The sequence below is a fragment of the Anser brachyrhynchus genome, assembly GCF_964034855.1.
Source record: "Anser brachyrhynchus genome assembly, chromosome: 1".
Taxonomy (NCBI): domain Eukaryota; kingdom Metazoa; phylum Chordata; class Aves; order Anseriformes; family Anatidae; genus Anser; species Anser brachyrhynchus.
Genome location: NC_137694.1, coordinates 74,012,864 through 74,031,381, shown reverse-complemented (window position 1 = coordinate 74,031,381; position 18,518 = coordinate 74,012,864). Strand labels below are relative to the sequence as shown.

Sequence of the window (18,518 nt, the reverse complement as noted above, 5' to 3'; positions counted from 1 at the left end):
TCTCGTTGCTCATTAACCCTTGGCAGCTTTCCAGCATTGTTCTCTGTGAAAAAGTAGAGCAGGGCTCTTGCTGCTAATTCAGCAGAGATTGAGCGATAGCGCTGGTAAAGGTTAGTGACTGCAGCTGAGGGCAGCTTCAGATCGTTGATCCTCCCTGGCAAATGCGCCTCTTCCTTGCTTGGCGAAGGTAACTGCTGCTAACACTGGCTGTCGCTGTTCAGGAGCTCCCTTCCGATTCACTTTTTTTTTGGCTTTTTTCTCTTTGTTACACAGGTGGAATAACTGATGCTCCAGTGTAAATATTGTGACCCTAGCAAAAATCTCTCCCTTTATGATAAACACCAGGCAGATGATTATTATCTCCGTAAAATGCAGAGCAGTGAGAAAAAAGACTCTGCTTAAATTCATCATTAAAGCACTTACCCACTAACATTGACCACCAACACAGTTTTTGACAAGCTCCAGTATGCCTGATATCCAGACTTCCTTTTCTTTGGTTATCACCTAACTTCTGCTATAGTAATGCTGGGTTTTCATAAGATCTCTCAAAGTTTGGTTTCATGTGCTGTAAGATCTTATGGTTGGGTTGTGCTGTGGGATCTGAATCTGAATTGCGTTGCTGTTCAGCTGATTGTGATTCTGGGTCTCCAGCGTTTCCCTTATTTTTGTGGAATCTAGAGAATAACTAACCGACATGGGTGTCCGGCTGTGTCACTTTTTGCTGCAGAAGCATTTGTTCAGGATTAAGTGACTCCTGCTGTTTACATGGTGTTGTTTCCTGCTTACGAAAGGGTTGTGGAAAGGCGTAAGCACTCAGCGTCACTTTCAGGTGTGTAGGTTTGTGTTCTTGATGAAAATTCTCAGCTGGTGCAAGGAGGCCTCTGCTGGATGACTCAAATTAGGCACAGTAGAGATGCTGTGGTGCCACCCATATTGTTGCCTACTGATGCCAGTTACAATTTTGAGACACCCCCTTTTTTTCACCCATTTGATAGTGTCCCCTGCCAGGAGTTAGTCTCACGTGTCTGCTCTGCCCAACAGACCACATGGGCCCACCCTAACCACCTCAGGCAAAATCAGAAGAACCAGGTTAAGCTGTGAATGGAAGCTGCTGAAGTGAGGATGGCTGCCACAGTACTGGTGTGGGTGCTCTTCCCTCTGCCCTGGGCACGAGGACTGCTGCAGCTGGTGACTTCTTTGCCCTTTCACCTGCATCTGCCAGAGGTTATGCTTGCACTGTGTGATGGTGTTGTAGCAGAAGCATGGATGTTTTCCAGTAAATCCATTTCACACCAGTGCAGCAACTGTGTTTGGGCTGAACTGGACTGTTGCTGTGAGCCTGATGAACGTGTTGGCAAAACGTTCATCTTTGAAATGCCTAAAGTTTGGTTTTCTAGCATCTCTTTTTCTCTCCTCTTGGTGAGAGGCTAATACTTGGAGGCTTCATTTAGTACAGGTTTTTTACCACGTGTTTTGGTACGTGTTCCCAATGTTCACAGAGCTCTGTGCAGGTAGGAAGTACCTCTTTCTTTGGAAACAAACTCATCCATCCATTCATGTGTAAAAATGTTAACAGTCATGGAAATTTTGGTAGGAATACACCATGACAATCAAGGATTGAGTCTCTCAGGAACATGTGAAAAATTAAAGATTTATTTAATTAAAAAAAAAATAAATCTGGGTGAAGGTGTCTTTCTCTTTCCCCATTTTAAAGTTGTGAAAAGCTTTAGCCATTTTGGGAACCAGTTGGGTAGTTGGGATAGCTCATTGCTTTTATGGAGAGGAGAAGAATGTGGAAGAATTCTTATTTTTTTCTGTTGGTGAATCAAGGTTCTTTTTTTTTTTCTCTCTCTTCATGTTTTTATAATATGAATGTTTCTTTCCAGTCCAGTTGACACCAGTTTGGCACTCAAGACCATCTTGAGGCTGTTACATTCATTTGCTCACAACAGTGGCATTCTGGGACAAAACAGTGCCGTGGTGGTTGACAAAATGACATTGTAGTATCCTGGCTATGGGGTGACAGGAGGGAGAGTTGGTAATACAGCTGTTGTTGCAGTTACCTGGTGGTGATAGTGCCTAAGCAACTTATGAGCAGGACTACATTGTATTAGGCTTTACCTAAGTATATGAAAATAGGCACTTCAAAAGTATGTATAAACTACACATCTGTACGTACACTCAAAGTTAATAGAAAATAAGAGGTCTGGTGAGGACTCCTTCGAGAGGAGACTACCTCACAGGTAGTGCCAGCAAGGATGCTGCAGCCTCCCTCGGTCATCTGATGGCTGCCCAGTGTTGACTGCTATAGGCTAAGCCTTAATGAACAAGCATGCATTAAATTTGTCTCTGATAAACCACCAGCTGTTCTGCAGGACTAGCTTCCAGATTGTGTTCTCCTCGGCAGACAGGCTGGGTTTTCTTCCTGGACTTTTGTGGGGTTGGTGAGCCAAAAGAACATCACACCTGCCTGCCACTCTTCCGCCGGTCTTTCCGCAGGTAACTGCGCCAGAGCAGCTGTGCAGCAGCAGTTGCCATCTGTCTGGGTGAGGACAGATTGCTCGCACAGAGAATCAGGAAGTCATTATAAGGCGAATCTCATTTGCTCTTTGAGCACGTTGAGATCCAAGCAGCTCTCCCTTCCCCCCACTGAAAGGGGAAGAAAATCATAGGAGAGAAAGCAGGAGAGGAAAGATTCGAGCTGCATCCATGCCATCTGTGCGCTTGGAGTTGCGCAGCTGCTCTGCTGCTGACAGGTTGTGCTCTCCCCACCCAGCGGAGACAGGCAAATGAGTTCTGTAGTAAACCCAAGGCTCTGAAGATTAATACTGATAAATAGCCTGGCCAGAATAAACTGTGTCTGGAGGAAGAGCCTCTAGCTGCTTTGAAACTTTCAATATCCTCTGCCTCCCCTCCCTCTTTTCTCCCTTCACTGCATTCAAGATTTGCCCAGAATTTGGCAGCCAAAAATCATTCAGTACAGATGCTTTTTCTGGATCAAGTCCTGTACTTCTGAGTACACCATGATCAGTTTTGGGACATCAAGGGGTTATCTAGAAGTACAGGGGAGTAGCCAGTTGTACCCATGGTGAGACAACTTCTGTCCCCAAAATTAGTTAAGCATGTGCTTAAATGCTTCATTAGCTCCAGGTCTCCATCTGCTGAGTGGGGCTTCACAGTTTTGGACAGTCCCAGCTCCTGGGCATGTGGAAGAAACCTTCCTTTTACTTGTGAAGAAGATGTATTTTGCATCTATTGCTGTGGAGACTGGGAAAACAAGCAGACATGGCCTTCAAGGTAGCAAATACTAGAAACTAAAAAAAAAATACCTTGGAGGTATTTGTGCTTTTGTGAATGGCTTTAGATATGTCTTGACATCACAGAGGTGGGGAGTCTATCTCTCTTTTTTGGAGCCAGACTCTTCAGGAGGGTCTCAAAATAACCTGGCTCCCAATCCAGTATCTGTTGACAGCAATAGGAATTTGTATTTAAAAAAAAAAAAAAAATAATCACAACACTATTTTTGGTTTTCCTCTCATGATGTTACTAATGATCATTGAGATTTTTGAGAAATTAGTCACTGGCAAGTGTCCCTTCTTGAGTCTGAGGGCCATTCAGGCAGTTGTCAATCCCCAAGAATAGCTCTGTGCTGTAGTCATCCCGAAAAATATAATGTCTAGAGGCTCTGTGCACCTTTTCCTTAACTATGCAGGGAGGTGACGATGGGGGGACATTACAGCTCCTTAATGTTTGTGCTGTAAGGCTTTAAAGTATTGATGGCAGAAGCACAAAATTACATCTGAGTTGAATCCAGTTTTTTTTTTTTTTGTGATAGTCCTGTAACTACTTGTATTTACCTCTTCTTTTTGAAGTCATTTTATTTCCTGCAAAACCCTTTCCTCCATTCTGCATCCAGCGCACCCAGTCCTGACATTGATGCGCTATACCTAGCCTCTGGCTAGCTTTAGCGATGGGGGAAGGATAGAGCCATTAGAGATCCTGTTTGTCTTCTCCCAACACTATTTTATACTCTGCTATCCAGGCATACGGTCCTCACTAGAGATGAGTCAAAAACTTTTTATATCATTTTCTTCTTCTGTTCTCAAAGGCTTTTCAGGGGTCCAGGCAGTAGTGCGTTCTTTGGGAACGGCAGTAGGTGCAGGCTGTGGAGCTGTATTCTCCTGTGACTGGATTTGCTGATGAAGCTTTTGACTAAGCAAAAAGCTAAGCACTACTTCTTGTGCGTAGTTAGAAGCCAGCTCTGATCCTGTAGTAGAAACGTCAGAGGAAATTTAAGAAGTCACTGCCTCTAGCTATTTGCTACCTATCTTCAAAATGCAGGAGGCTGGTGGAGCAGAAAGCATCTCTGTATTGCATCTGGCAGCTTCACCAAAACCTCACCTTCTTTGGCAGCAGTCCTGAAACAGTGGGGTTTTGCACAGAAACAGATACAGTGCCACACATCCCCTCTGCCAACTTTGCTTTGGTAGAGCAAGGGAAGGGACAGAAGTGCTGGTAGTGTTGTAATTTCTCTTTGCAGACTTGGAAAAGCTTTTTAATGAGTGTAGGATGTATTGCCTGTTTGTTCTGTTGAGGGTTTGTTTTTCCTTTTCTCTTGCATTATTAAATGTGAGTGGCAATAACTTCAGCTTTCAGGATACATGATTGTGGGGCACTATCCATGCAAGGATATGACTTTTTTTTTTCCCTGTGGTCATGGTGAGCCTGGAAATGAAGAATTTCAATGTTTCACATGCCTTTTGTCCAGTCCAAAAAGCCAGAAGCCTGGTGGTTTGAATGGGGGAGTTCATGTTAATGTTGGTGGTTATTAGAGCACGTTCAACAGAGTCTACAGATTTGTGAAAAGAGAGGAATAAAGTTGTCAGAGGTGGCTGTGGGTCATGCCGATGTCATTCTTTTTTTCCATGCAGATTCAATATTTGTATTGCACTGGAAATCACTTTTGGCTCCATTCTGCTGTCAGATGCCTCCCTCTGGCTCTCCTTTTGCTTCTTCCAAGTCTTGCTTACTGCTGGCCATGCCAGGAGTGATGGGCTGGACATGAAGGCAGTGATTTGTTTCTCTAATCTGATCAGGAGTGTCAGGTGCCCAAGATCCATCGGTCTCTTAATCCCTTCATAGAGGGCTGCTGTTTTTCTTCATAGGAAACTACTGTTCACTGTGGATGTTTTTTGCACGTGCTTCAGAAGCAGCTGTGTTAAATGTGGGCTGGCACCTCTGCAGATGGAGGCTGAGCACAGGGCTTGCAGAGGTGCCAGGGCAAGGAGGGCTGTGGGCAAGAATGGCTTGTAAATAGGAGGAGAAATGGAAATGTTCCCCTTTGTTCTTCCACTGCAAAGCAGTCTTTGGGAATGAGAACGGAGGTGAGTGAGGAATGGTTTGCCATTTATTTAAAAAAAAGAGAGCTGAAGCAGAAAGCCTCGTTTTTTAGAGAAATGTTGCTGGAGAGAGAGAGCCAAACTGCTGTGCAAAATCCTGTCTGAATTTGCTCAGTTTTCAAATACAAGGGTAAATCAGTTGACAATTCCTGTCAGTGAGATTGCTGTCTCAGTCACTTCAGGCAAAGGAGACCCAGCAGGTGCTCAAGTGAAATTCTTCCCAAATGCCCTCTTGCTTACACTCAGCTGCATCACTTTCCAGTAAAACCATTCAAATGCTGTGTCAGAAATTCAAAAATGAGTTTGAGTGCTTTAATGGAAGCAGAGGAAAGACCTTTCTGTATTGTCCTGGAACAGCTCATGGAAAGCTCAAAGGGAGCCTGTAGTGTTTAGTTAGGCTCCACTCAACCACCCAAGAGCTCCTCTTCCAGAGCTACCTAAAGCTGTAGTGTTCCATTGAAATCGCAGTGGGACGTTGACTTCAATGGCAAATGGGCTGCTGATATGAACCCAGGTACTAATGTATCAAATCTGAATGTAGCTAAAGTGATGCACAGTATTAGGATTTACCAGTCTTTTCCTGCTGACATTTGTTGAATATTTTGCTATAATTTTCATTAAAAGCAGAGCCAGAGCAGTGCAGAAAGATTTTAAAAATCACAGTCTCCAAACACATTTAAGAACTCAAGGAGCACTGCTGTTGGTTACTTTATTTATTTGTTTTGCCATGTGGCAGTCACCCCTTGAAAAATCTAATACTGTTTTACCTCCACAATGCAATTCTCAGCCTGCTTGCAGTACGAAAACATTGGCAGTGGTGAAGCTGCAGTTTGGTCCATGCAATCAGCTAGTCTTTATAATTAAGACTCTGTGTATGGGAAATGAAGGATGAGAGAGGTATAAATAGAAGTTTTGAGGGTGGAGAAAGTCATAATCAAAGGTAAGTGAGGAGATCTTTTGGTGCTTTTGGACTAAGCTGATCCTGTTAAAGTTTTGTTATTCTTGGCATATTAAGTGTCATTACTACAGCAGAAAAACTCAGAGGTATGTGGAACGGCAATGAATTGTCAGCAAAAAATTAAGCTAGAAGAAGTCAGTATTAAGAACAGTCATGTTATTTGTCTGAGGTACAGTGTTGCCCCAGGGAAAGGCAACAGGACTTTTCCTATTGATTTCTGCAGCCAGGAATTCATCAGAATTCATCCTCCTATTATAATTTGAATTTATGGTATGAGTTTCAATTAAAGTGACACTTTAAAAAAAAAAAAAAAGAGAGAGAGAAAACTAAGATCATTAAAATGCAGCCCAGAGGAAATAGACATCTTTTATCTTTGGCAAAATTAAACATGCATACATCATCTTATACCTTCAAATCTTCCGTAAGTCTGAAAAAATGAATGAATGAGGGCAACTGGGAAGCCAGCTATAGCCTATTCTGAACCACATGGTTTTGATTGCTGGGAACAGTTGTATGCTGGTTTGTTAAATGGCCAAAGACGGGAAGGCCATGAGCACAAAAAGCCACTCCCTTCATAGACTGAAACGAGGCTTAGTCACCACTGAGGAAAATCTACATGTCTGTAATTCGAGGTGTAACACAGAGCATACGGATGGTGTTTTTTATATTGATGCATTGTTCATTCATTCTTCCATGCACTTCTTTGCACGCTTCTGGTTGATTTAGCTGAGCTTGCAAAACAATGAAGTAGTGACCCAGCCTTCAAAATTTCCAGCCACTGATGTTCCTACTGGTCATTTTGGCCCCAAATTAATATGGTCTGGTAGAAGGTCTGTAACATTGTTGCTGTGGGCTTTCACACAGCAGACCTCGATCATGTCAGGCTGACTGCAGTTTAGTTACAATCGCTGTTTCCATCTAGCATTCTTGGCTTGCATCTTTGTTGACTGCAGTCACTGAAGATGGAGCTTATTTGCCGGTCACTCCAAGCTGACTGGAAAGACATGCACAGTAATAGCACAAATTAGTCTGTGTGACTGATTCCTCTGGCCGCATCTGGCTAAGCAGTAGGTGTCAGTGGGCAACTGTGTCAGTTCAACTGAAATACGAATTTACAGCAGCTCTGTTTTCAGTCCTGAGTAGGAACTGACATTCCCTTAGCTGAGCAAGTTCCTGCTGTATGAAAACAATGAGTTTCACCCACACTCAAGAATAAGTTAGTCATTTAAAAAAGACTTTTTCATTTAGAAAATGGATATTAATCCATTGGTTATGCTGCACCTCTGAGGCGTGATCCTGTGTTTTACGATACAATTTTGAATAGTTAGTAGTATTTCGGCACCTACCCTCTCTGCCAGAAGAAGCATTTTGAACTCCACCAGCATGCATATGTTTTCCTCCTCTGCATCAGGTACAGAGCATACCTGGAAATTGGACTGCCCTCTTGCTCAGAGCAGGAGGGCTTCAGCTGGATTTGTGGCAGATCTGGGGTCCCAACACCTCTGGACTCATGTTTCCATCAATGCTGGTCTGGAGGTCTTGGGCCCTAAAACTATAACATTGTGGCTGTGTCTGCCAAAGTATTTTGGGTTGGGATTTTTATTGCTGCTTTCCCTATAGCAAGGTGGAGGGATCAGTAGGTAGTGCTGTGCTTGTGAAAACTGAAATGGTTCTAAAATACTGCTTCTGCTTTCAGTTATGTTCTCAACCCTTCCTAACAAAAAACTATGAATTTTTGCTTGGCTCTACCTGCCAACATAATATACCGATTGCTCAGCTGGTGCAAAGAATATGCTTAATTAATTACAAGCTCCTACAACTTTTGTACAACAGCATCATATGTGTTGTTTTTTTAATGCATTCTCTCTTTGCCTTTCCCCTGCACCTATAAATAGTTCGAGATGTACAGGATATTAGATGAAAGCAAGATAAACGTAATTCACAATTTTTTTAAAAAAATGTATGCTCCATACATTGAAGGAATAGCTGAGCTTTAATCATCAAAGTTAGGTCAAATAAAATTTAAAAAAAGGCAGTGGAGTTTTGTTCTGAAATAACACACATGCACCATCCTGAAAAAATAGCGTTATGATGTTGGTTTATTATCCCAGCTAATCAAGTTATCACAGGTTACCAGAAGAAGGGAGGAATTTTTTTATCTGCTGGCACTGAAACATCAAAGCAGAATCTCCAGGCAAAACAGTATTTTCAGACCCATAACCATCTAATCTTTTAAGAACCAAATAGCTGTTATTACACTTTCTGTCCAAACTCAGTGGGAATTCGCATATCCTTTAAATCTGAGAGAAGATGAAGAGTCTTCTTTAATTTGTCTTTTAAGCAGGGATGAAAAAAAAACAAAATTCATGACAAAGCCTATTATTTTACGTATGTGCTTTGATAGTATCCACTTCCAGCAGAGCTGAGTTGTTCATGGCTTTTGCAAGACCTATATTGTCCTGACCACTCTAGCAGTTTTGGCAGGTGCTCTTAATAAAAACTCACCTGTGTCAAGAAAGCTCTACCCTCATGCAGCTTGCTTTGCTTAGAGCAGTTTTTCATATATTAGGACACCTATTTGTGTCCACAAGAGTTTTTGTTGGTATAGGATTTTCGTATCCAGTGCACAATGTTTAAGCATTTGCTACAAGTACCTCACTTGAAATATGTTCATGTGTCTTCTTTCAGATGTGTGTGTGTTGCTGAGAAGGTTGGTTTTCTTACCTTGCCCCCAGGTATTCAAAATGTCACTTTGTGTCTCTCTGCAGCCTACAAGCTGCAGATCAAGTCTCCCATTCTGCACGCTGTCTACCAAGCTGCTTGCGTGTGTGCGCTCCTTAATGTGTTGCAGTCAAAACCCACTGACTTCTCACAACACTGTTATTTAAACTAACACCTCTGCCTTTGGCTAAAACAAGTGGTAAAAGAATGAAGTTCACACTCATAGAGCAGACAAAAGGCAGGAGTATAAGGTGATTATTTAGTGCTCTCAAATGCATGAAAGATTAATCCTAAAATACATTGTTTTGAACAGGTAAAGTTATTTACATCCTTGCAAAGTGGTTATGAAATGCTACAAAACTAAAACAAGAGCATTTTGTATTCAGGATAAACTGAGTATTTTGGCTGTCTGTATATTACTCCTAGCTAGATTTAGCAGTGTAGTGGGGCTGGTACAAATGACTATGCAAAGTGCATGGCATTGAAGAGCCATAGTCAGAACGTGTACACTGGTGTGTGTGTTGTGTGTCTGTGTATACATAGATTTATATATATATATATATACACATTTTAAGTATTATATGCTATATACTGACCAGTGATTTTAAAAAATGAATTTAATATTATGAAGATGCTTGTACTGGGGTTAGAAGTTGCGTAAGAATAAATTCTGTGCTGCAGCAAGATACCCACTTCGGGTTGTTTATTGCATTAGCTGGCATCTCAGAGAGGCACTTCAAGACCATATCAGGACGCGTGATGATACAGCAACCATTATTTGAAGCCCTAATGAAAGAATTTCTGCTATTTTTAAATGGTGCTTTTAAGATTTTTCTGGGTCTTATAGGACAGCTGCTCTCCAAAGGCGATCATTGCAAACCCTGAAACTCATTTCAAAGTGTTTTTTCTGCCACCTCTTTAGTGTTGGGACACAGAAGTACTTGCAGACTGCACGCTAATGGAAACTCTTGTCCTCTTTAGTGATAAGCACAGCTCTTAGCACTGTTGTCAATGAGTTGGTTCCCGCTTAAAGAAGAAAAAGCAAGGAAGGGAAACATACAAGAAAAAACGTTTAGTTATATCAGTGATGGCATGTGGAACAGCACTGAGTATTGCAGTTGTTTCACTTGTGTGTGTATTGTGTATCAACTTACTAGTACTAGCTTGGTACAACTTACTTGGTACTAGCACACTTGAAAAACTGTTCCTCAAATGGCAATATATGCAATACTACCTTTTGGTTCATCTTTTCTTGCAGAGCTGCCTTTTTTGCAAGGGGATGATTTTTTTAACCAAATTGTATCACCCGACAAGAATTTTCATGTGATTCTTGGAAACCTGCTGCAGAGTCTTCACTATCTGCTATTCAGTCCTGTTTTCTTCTCCTTTCAGCAGGTAAGCAAATGTTTCTGCAGCACTATCTGCAATGGGAAAATGTTTCCAATTTCAGACACCTGGAGAGTTCATTTTGTTGGACAGGCTAGGGTTAGCATTTCTCTTGCAGTATTTCCCACAGATCCTATTGTATTTCCTGCCACAAAAAGATATCTGAGTAACAATGCAATACTTAGTGATTTTTAACATCAGCTCATGTTAGTCTATATCCCTCTAGCTTTAGTGCAGCTTAAAAAGTGGTATGCGCGAACTTTCACTTTTTTTGTGAATCTACTTAGAGCTGAATCAGATCTGTGAGCAAGCAATACTGAAAATAGCTTGAATTTCTTCTCTCTGAGAGAAGCCTCTAAATAACTCCATGTCCTTGGGAAAAAAAGCCTCAAAGTAGAGAGCCACCATGGGTGCTGCTAAAGCTCTGGTGTTACCCACCACGGTGACCTTAAGCTGAATGAAATGTTTCAGATACTGTTCACCAAGATCATAGTCAGAAAACCACTGCAGAAGCAGATTAAGCTGCACTGTCAGACTGTGCACTGAAGCGTATGAAGAATTCTCAAATTACCTATATCGGGGTGAGAAGCAGCACCAAACAGCTGAGTGGTAGTAGTATCTTAAACAGCTGCAGCTATTTCTGCAGAGGTGCTTGGGCACAACCATCTCAAGTTCGTTATTATTCAGTGCTAGAATTGGGTTAGCATTTGAGATTCAAGGTTTTTTATGGAGGAAGGGAGTCATTAATGGAGAGTGTGTATGGGGGTGTGTGTATGTGTATTTATGTGATGGAAAAGTCGATGTTCTTAATCTGTCCTTGAAGTTCTGTTTTTCTTTTGATATTATCATCACATGTGGTAGCTCTTATTTTTTCAAAGTAACTTATACATTTTCTTAGAAAACAATTGCTAGTTTCTTCCTACAAAAGAATTTTCTTTCTGAACATATGAAGATATTTTCTCTATAAGAATTACTTTATCTAAGTATATAATACTTTATCTCTTCACTAAGCTGCATGAGCTAAACTTTCCTATGACTTCAGTTTTTTTTCTGTGATATTTAAGTGAAGAGGTCTTTTCTAAAGGGTTCAGCCTTTAAAACCTTTGTTTTGATTTATTTGGTGGTAATGCATGCTTTCGTCGAAATTTTTGTCAAGATGTAAATGATGGAAATGCCTACTCCATGCTACCTCATGACAGCGATAGCTGGATTTTGCCACAGTGATTATTTTGTCTCATCCCAGGCTGCGTGGGTAGGTAGGCATGATACATTCTGCAGCTCCACTAGGGCCTTGCACCATATGCAGTGTGACCCATAAAGTATTTAGCTTCATCTTTAAATTGCATGCAATTGTTTAAAAGTGAGAGAAATAATTTTCCATTCTGCTGCACCTTTTTGCAAGGATTTCAAGGGTGTTTTTACCTATTCCCTGAGAAGTGAGTTAGTGGCATGAGCAGCAGAGAGGATACTTGACAGCTGTGTGTACTGTGATGGGTCTCAGATGATGAAATATATGGGTGTGGGTATTGCTCTCAACTCCTGTGGAAAAGCTGAGGTAAGAATCTGGGTATAACTTGGTCAGGAAATTCCTGATACCTATGTCCACGTTATTTCAAGCACGCCCAAAAAAATTCTGCTTCTGAACTTTGCAGCAGCTTTCTCTAAAACAAACACCTGTCTGCTGTTTGCCAAGTTAGTAATCTACCAACTAATCTGTTATTAAGCATGAGTTCTGCTGGCAGCATCTCCAGATATTGCTGCTAGGAGGATTCAGCCATTGCAAGCAGAAGTAAACACTGATTTAATACTTCACTGACGTATTTTGAAAAGTTTGCTGCAAACACTCCATCTTTGGTCTGTTCGTTGCTAAACTTTTTCTTCTTGCTATTGTAAATGATTGCATCTCAGAGTAAACAATTGGACATGCGCATGCCTTCTGTTCCAAGCAGAGCATTTGCAAACTATTCCACTGTAAACTGTTTATGGAGTACTGTGTAATCTGTAACCTTACTGTGATGGACAGGCTGACTGGAATTCCCACCATGTGAGGCATTAGTAGAAGTTAAGGCTTGAACAACTCACCAGCACCTCAAAAGTGTTGGCTGACTAGAAATACCACTGTCTCATGGAGAAACACTGCCTGCATGCTGCAAAGCTAACATTTTATAAATGCTTATTTTTTTGCATTGCAAAAACCATAACTTCTCACTTGCTGGCGATACAGTAGACTTTAAGTGATGCTTGTGGCTTTAAGCACAGCATTGTATTCAATTTTGATATTCCTACAGTGTGCATATTTTCACAGTTATATTTATTATTTGTTTTTCATTGTGGTGTGATATAATTTAAATGTCTTAGTCAGGATTGCAGTCCTGTGGTAACGGGGACCATAGAAAACACATGTTGAAGGTTTCAGGCCCCCATCAGTTTACATCTGCAGGCCATGGCCTTTGTAAGTGTTAGTGCATTCATTTAACTTTCTGGATGTGTAGGGTCCCATATGAGGCAGTGGAAATATCCCAGGCTTCAAATACAGCTCATGGAAGTCTTGGCATGACAGGGGCCTAATCAGAAACAGCGAAGTGATGTGGTTGCTGTACTCGCAAGGAGAAAGAAGTTGGTGAAAATTTTGAAGGATGAAGGAGGTTAGCAATGCTTACTATGTCACAGCTAATAAGCACACAATCTTTTCATAATTAGTAGTACTATGAGAAGTTCCTAGCAAAACTGTGTTTCTTCGTTTGCTCCCTTTTTTCTCCTTCTCCTCCAATAAAAACAAGAGAACCTGGCAGTATCTTCATTCATTTTTTAATTCTTGTCCACTGCTGGAGTGGATGTTAGTCTCAGCTCAACTCTTCCTTGAAAATCTCAGCCGATTCCCTAGCTAGAAGATGCTCTTTACCAGCACATCCAGTTGTCCTTTCTGTTCGGGATGTTCCATTGAAGGCTGTTACCTTGGCCCTTTTCTCTGAATCTTTTCTCTGAATCCTGTCATGCCTTTGGTCAGTCCCAATGGCAGACTCTCCTAGAAATACTCCTAATTTAATATCTCCCTCTTTGAAATACCAGCTGAGCCTGGAACCATGAGATAACTCCCAAAGGTCTCTTCATCTAGGATTGGAGCATATACTCAGGGAAGTGAAACATTCATTAGTAGGATGCCAAATTATTTATACTTGTCTCATAATCAGTGAGGCGGTAAGAGACTGGGAATGAGATTAATCTCCTCTAGTTTGATACATTTACAGCTGAGAATACTGTATCCATAACTGAGCTATTCACGTTACATTCTCTTTGCAGTCAGTAGTGAGAAGAGACACTTCCAGAGAATGTCCTACCTAAGCAGCTTTAAATATATTTACAGTACGTGATGAAGTGTAGCATAGCTGTGCCTGTTTTTTTCCTCAGCACCTATAAAATGAGGTCTAAGTTTTCCTGTATGCCTCTACTTGTCAGACACATGCATGTCTCAGTCCCAATGTCCATTACTTCATTTCCTGGTAGCTGGTGTTGAATTAACTTAAAAAATGCAAAGACCAAGCTGCAGCGACTGAACTTTATCTCAACCTTAATTTCACTTTTCAGTTTTGACTTCCAGGTTACTACGCTGCTGTCACTGCAGTCATGAGCGTCCTATCTCTTTTTCCTCAGCTCTTGTGGACAATTAAATCAAGAGGAAGGAATGATTTAAAATGGCATTCCCAGTTTTCTTCCTTTTCTTTATTTACCTTCTCAGTAAAATACAGACAGTAGAAAAGTAGATAAAAGCATAAATATTCTATCATCTGTTGATTTACTTAGCTTATTGTATGTGAAATAACAATATCACCTATGTAGCCGATTTAAGTAAAAGAATGAAAAAAGTATCTTTCATTTTTCTTTTTTCCCCAACTCCATGCAAATGCAACTCAACTTCCATAGGGCTAAGCAAAGGAAGACAGGTCACCTCATTGAGGTTTGAATAATCTTCCAAAAGTTAAATAATGAGGATTACCAAAATAAGGCCTTCAAATGTCATGAATCAGGTATAAATAATCATGTGAGCTTGAAAATTATTATTTTTGGGGATTTCTTTAAAATTTGTATTCTGGTTTTACGATAAATTGTTTTTTTTTTTTCTAGCTTTTTCAACACTAGACTTTGACTATATAGCATTTCTTGATAAAATAATAAGAAAAGTACACAGATAAATGCTAGTGGGTCCTGGGCATATTTTCATTAAACCTCTTAACTAGGACTTAACAAAGTAGCTGACAATTTTGAATGCATTTCTTCATAGTTACAAAAGTTTAGGTCCTCTCACAGGGAAAAATAGTTATACAATGTTACGGATTCAGCCTTTAAAAATTAAAGATCTTAAACTTTTTTTTTAAAGACTATTGAGTACCTACAGTAATGTTGGAAAACATTTTGTCATGTCAAATATTCTTTAAAATGCTTGAACCCAGAAGATTTTTATTTGAAAGCACAGGTAGGAAGCAATGAACTCAGAAAATTTCTCTTTTATTACAGCAAAATAAGTTTAGATGCATTTACATTTCAAACAACACACTAAATTCTTGAACTAACAAACCAAGGGAACTCAGATGGAGTCAATGAACCAAAATCCTGGATTTGAAACACTGTTTATGCCAGTCTGAATCAAAAGTTCAATTGTGGATGCTGTCATCCCTCTGAGTTTTCAAATCTGGATCCAAAAATTTGTTGGAGCTAATATCTAAAGCAGATCATTAATAAAGCTAACATCATGACACACATATATATACACACTCGTGTCCTTCTTAACACATGGAGTATTAGCTGAGAGCTAATACGGATTGGCTTAGATTTATTTTATGTATAAAGTGATGCAACTCTCCCTTATCTGTCCTCCCTTCTCCCAGTCTCCAAATCTTTGTGCTGGCACCTAGTGCTGCATAGACAAATATTGCAGAAAGGAAAACAGCAATTATTTTTTTAGAAAAAAACATAAAGTTCTGGTTCATTTTTTTCCCTGTGATCGTCAATCAGATTAAACTGATTACTTAAAAATTGATGCAAGGAAGCAGCATCCAAAGTGCATCCTTACACATTTTCTAATTACACTCAGCTCTGATTACAGTTCCACCTGCCCAGCAGCAACAGAATATATTTTTACATTTTCTTCTCTTTCAGTACACTTCATTGGTAATTCACTGCCTAGAAAGGAGTGCCCCTTTTAGGAGAGACAAAGTTCACTGGTTTCATGACCTTTTGTTTCTGCAGAAGAAATGGGTGAACTCACTTGGAATAAATACAAAGCAAACCAAAACATTACGCAGGACAAAATTAAATCCCAAACTGACCTTTTGGAATCTCAGAGAAGAAGAAGAAGAAGAAGAAAAAAAAAGTTTGTGGGGAAAGGTTGTTTCCCTTTATCTTCTTTCTGGTGGCCTGTAGTTGGCAAGTGCCAAAGTACTGCAGTTGAGACTAAATCTTTATGGATGTGCATTGTGGCAAAAAGCAGATGAAAGGCAAAAAGTGAAGACTTGCTGACAGGGAGCCTGCTCCTGCAGCCCTTTTGCTGGAAGCTTTGGCAAAGGCAATGGAGGAGCCTGTGCGGTGTTGGGGCTGCCGTGGCGGGTTGAAGGCCACTGCCATGGTGGGGAACGGGACCAGTGCCTCTCGCTGCAAACAGCAGGCCCCTAGCAGGAGGAATAGGAAAAGCAGTGCTTGAAAGCATCATGCTGTTCTACCCCCAGATTCAACTGTCTGTGGAGAACAGAGCAAAAGCAAGGTGTAGAGAAAGGAGGGTTTATTCACTGGCCAGGCACAGATGAAGGAGTGTCTGAGACAAAGAGGGGTCTGTGATTTCTTTGTCCACCAAAAGCTAGGGTGACCTGAGGGAGCAGTGAGCGCAGCCACCATCCCAGCTCCCTTGCTTTTGCCCTGCTACCTCTTTCCAGGGGCACAGCAAAGCACAGGTTGCCTTCGGTCAACTATAAATGTTTGCAAGGGGTGATGCTGTTCCAGTCAGGAGGCCATGGGCCACCTCCCAGCAGGCTGCACCTCCAGCCTTGCCGTGAGGGTCTCAGTGGCCAGGGCCCTGGCTGCCATTTTGTGGTGCTCTTTGCCCCGTGCAGGGTGACAGGCTGTAGGTGTGTACATCTGTACCTGGGCCCACTGAGTTGGGGCACTCAAAGCAGCGAAGGGGTTAAAAAGAAAAAGAAAAAAGGCTAACATAAGTGTTTGTTGGTTTTTAAGAGTAAGAGTGGACCAAGGACGTGGTTTCTCGGTGAGGCATAGTTCTGTCCATCCTCCTTCAGTGCCCTCCTCAGCTACTGACATGCCTTGCCTTGGAAACACCAGCTTGGTGACATTTGGTGCCAGCTAGTTTCGAAAGACCAAAGTATCAAAAGGAACTGAGACACTGATTTGAGCATGGAATTGACTACAGCCCCATTTGTTAGAGGTCTTCAGTTTATTCTTTTTTCCAGTTTCCCAAAATGAAGTATGCTTCAAAGAAAGAGATGCAAGGAAATGCTGGCTACAAGCCCAGGACTACCTGGCCTGGGGCTTTCTGTACAAAGGAGCCATGCATCCTAGGAACCTGACCCAGGGCTTTCCGTACCAGGATCCCAGCTGTCCAGGAAGGCATCTGTAAGCCATTCCTGAGATAAATCCTTACAGCTTTCTGCTTGGGAGTGGAGAGCTCAGTATGTGTGGGCTTTCAAACTGCTGGCACTAGCAGCAAGTCTGAAAGACCTTGGATGACTCACACGTCCCAGTGCCTTGAAGCTGAAAACCATTGTGGTTCCCAACAGTTTTCTGCAAAAAACAGGAATTTTAGTCTTTCATACATACATTTAGAGAACTTAAACTGCTCTGCTGTGAAAAAGTTTTTGTAGTCTGAGGTTGGAGAAGATATCTTTTGAAATGACTGAAGAAAACCTGGCAAGTAAGAAAACTTGAGCAGCAGAACTTATCAAGAAAGACATGACAAAACTTCTGAACATGCACAAAACTTGTGAAGGACACCTCTGTTCTTCACTGCATCCCACAATATAGCTTGAAGTTGCTGATGTTCTTGCAGACTCCAGGTAGGGAGGAGTACCTCAACTCCATATCTAGTTGTTGATACTTTGTGGGAAAAGAAAATGTTTTCTGGAAGGAAATGTAATGGAATTTCCCTTAGCTTCTGGGTAATGAGGCATTCCTTCCAGATGATAACTCAAACGGTGATGTCATGTTGGTGCCTGGCTGAAGATTTAGGCAGGCCAATGGGCTGGGGTGAGAGTGAAAGGAGTTGTGCCAGACTTTGTGATTCTAAAAATTTCCAGCGCTCTACCCTTTGAGGTAAATGACTTCCCAGAACACGCTGAGAAAACACTGACACAGTATATACAGGGAGTTCATACTGCTGGGCCTGCTAAATGTACAAGTGTAAAATCGTTGGTGTCATGAAGGCCTTTTGTATGCTTTCTGTTTCCATTGCCCAGTATCTTAGTCTGCAGGGACTGTTTCAGCATGTGTATATGAAAAGGTGGCAGAAGGTCACCATTTTTTAGTTCCTCGTGAAAGGTCCACCAAGCTAAACAGTACAGAGTCCGACTACACAGTGAGATGTTACAGTTTTGGATTATCTCAAAAACCTCTCTGGCAGTTTTTCCACTCAAGAAAATATATTCTCATGGTGCTAAGGGAGAAAGATAATTTTTTTTTTTCAAAGGATCCCTTTGTATTGAAGGCTAGGCTTTTGTGACTTTTACAGGGCTATGAGATTTGTTCCAGAAAGCTATAGGACCGTTCAAGTAACAGCAGCGTAGTACCACCAGAGTCAAAGATCCCTTGAATTTGCAGAGTTGTCTCTTGCATTGCTCAGTGCTGAAGTGACCTCCCTGACTTATGCACAGGAGGTGGCAGTAATCTCAAGGCATGCTTCATGTTTCCAGCCATGCTCATATTCTCATACACTAATAGTAAAGCCAGGATATCACTTGTAACTAACAGCTGGCCACCAGTGCAGTTTATTAGAAACTCAGCTAGTTACCAAAGTGGGTTCTTTATCTTGGTGACCTTCCAAGGCAATCAGAGCC

General features: G+C 41.3%; 1 protein-coding gene across 7 annotated transcripts in view; it reads left to right on the top strand.

Moving 5' to 3' along the window:
• PRR5 (proline rich 5) overlaps positions 1 to 18,518 on the top strand; it is a gene marked incomplete at its 5' end in the record, with an annotated part of 95,158 nt that overhangs the window by 12,101 nt on the left and 64,539 nt on the right. For 2 of the 7 annotated variants that reach the window (XM_080577565.1, XM_080577566.1), the window contains one exon: positions 10,337 to 10,473. The exons of the other annotated variants lie outside the window; for them this stretch is intronic. The remainder of the gene's footprint in view (positions 1 to 10,336; positions 10,474 to 18,518) is intronic. 7 annotated transcript variants of the gene reach the window in all.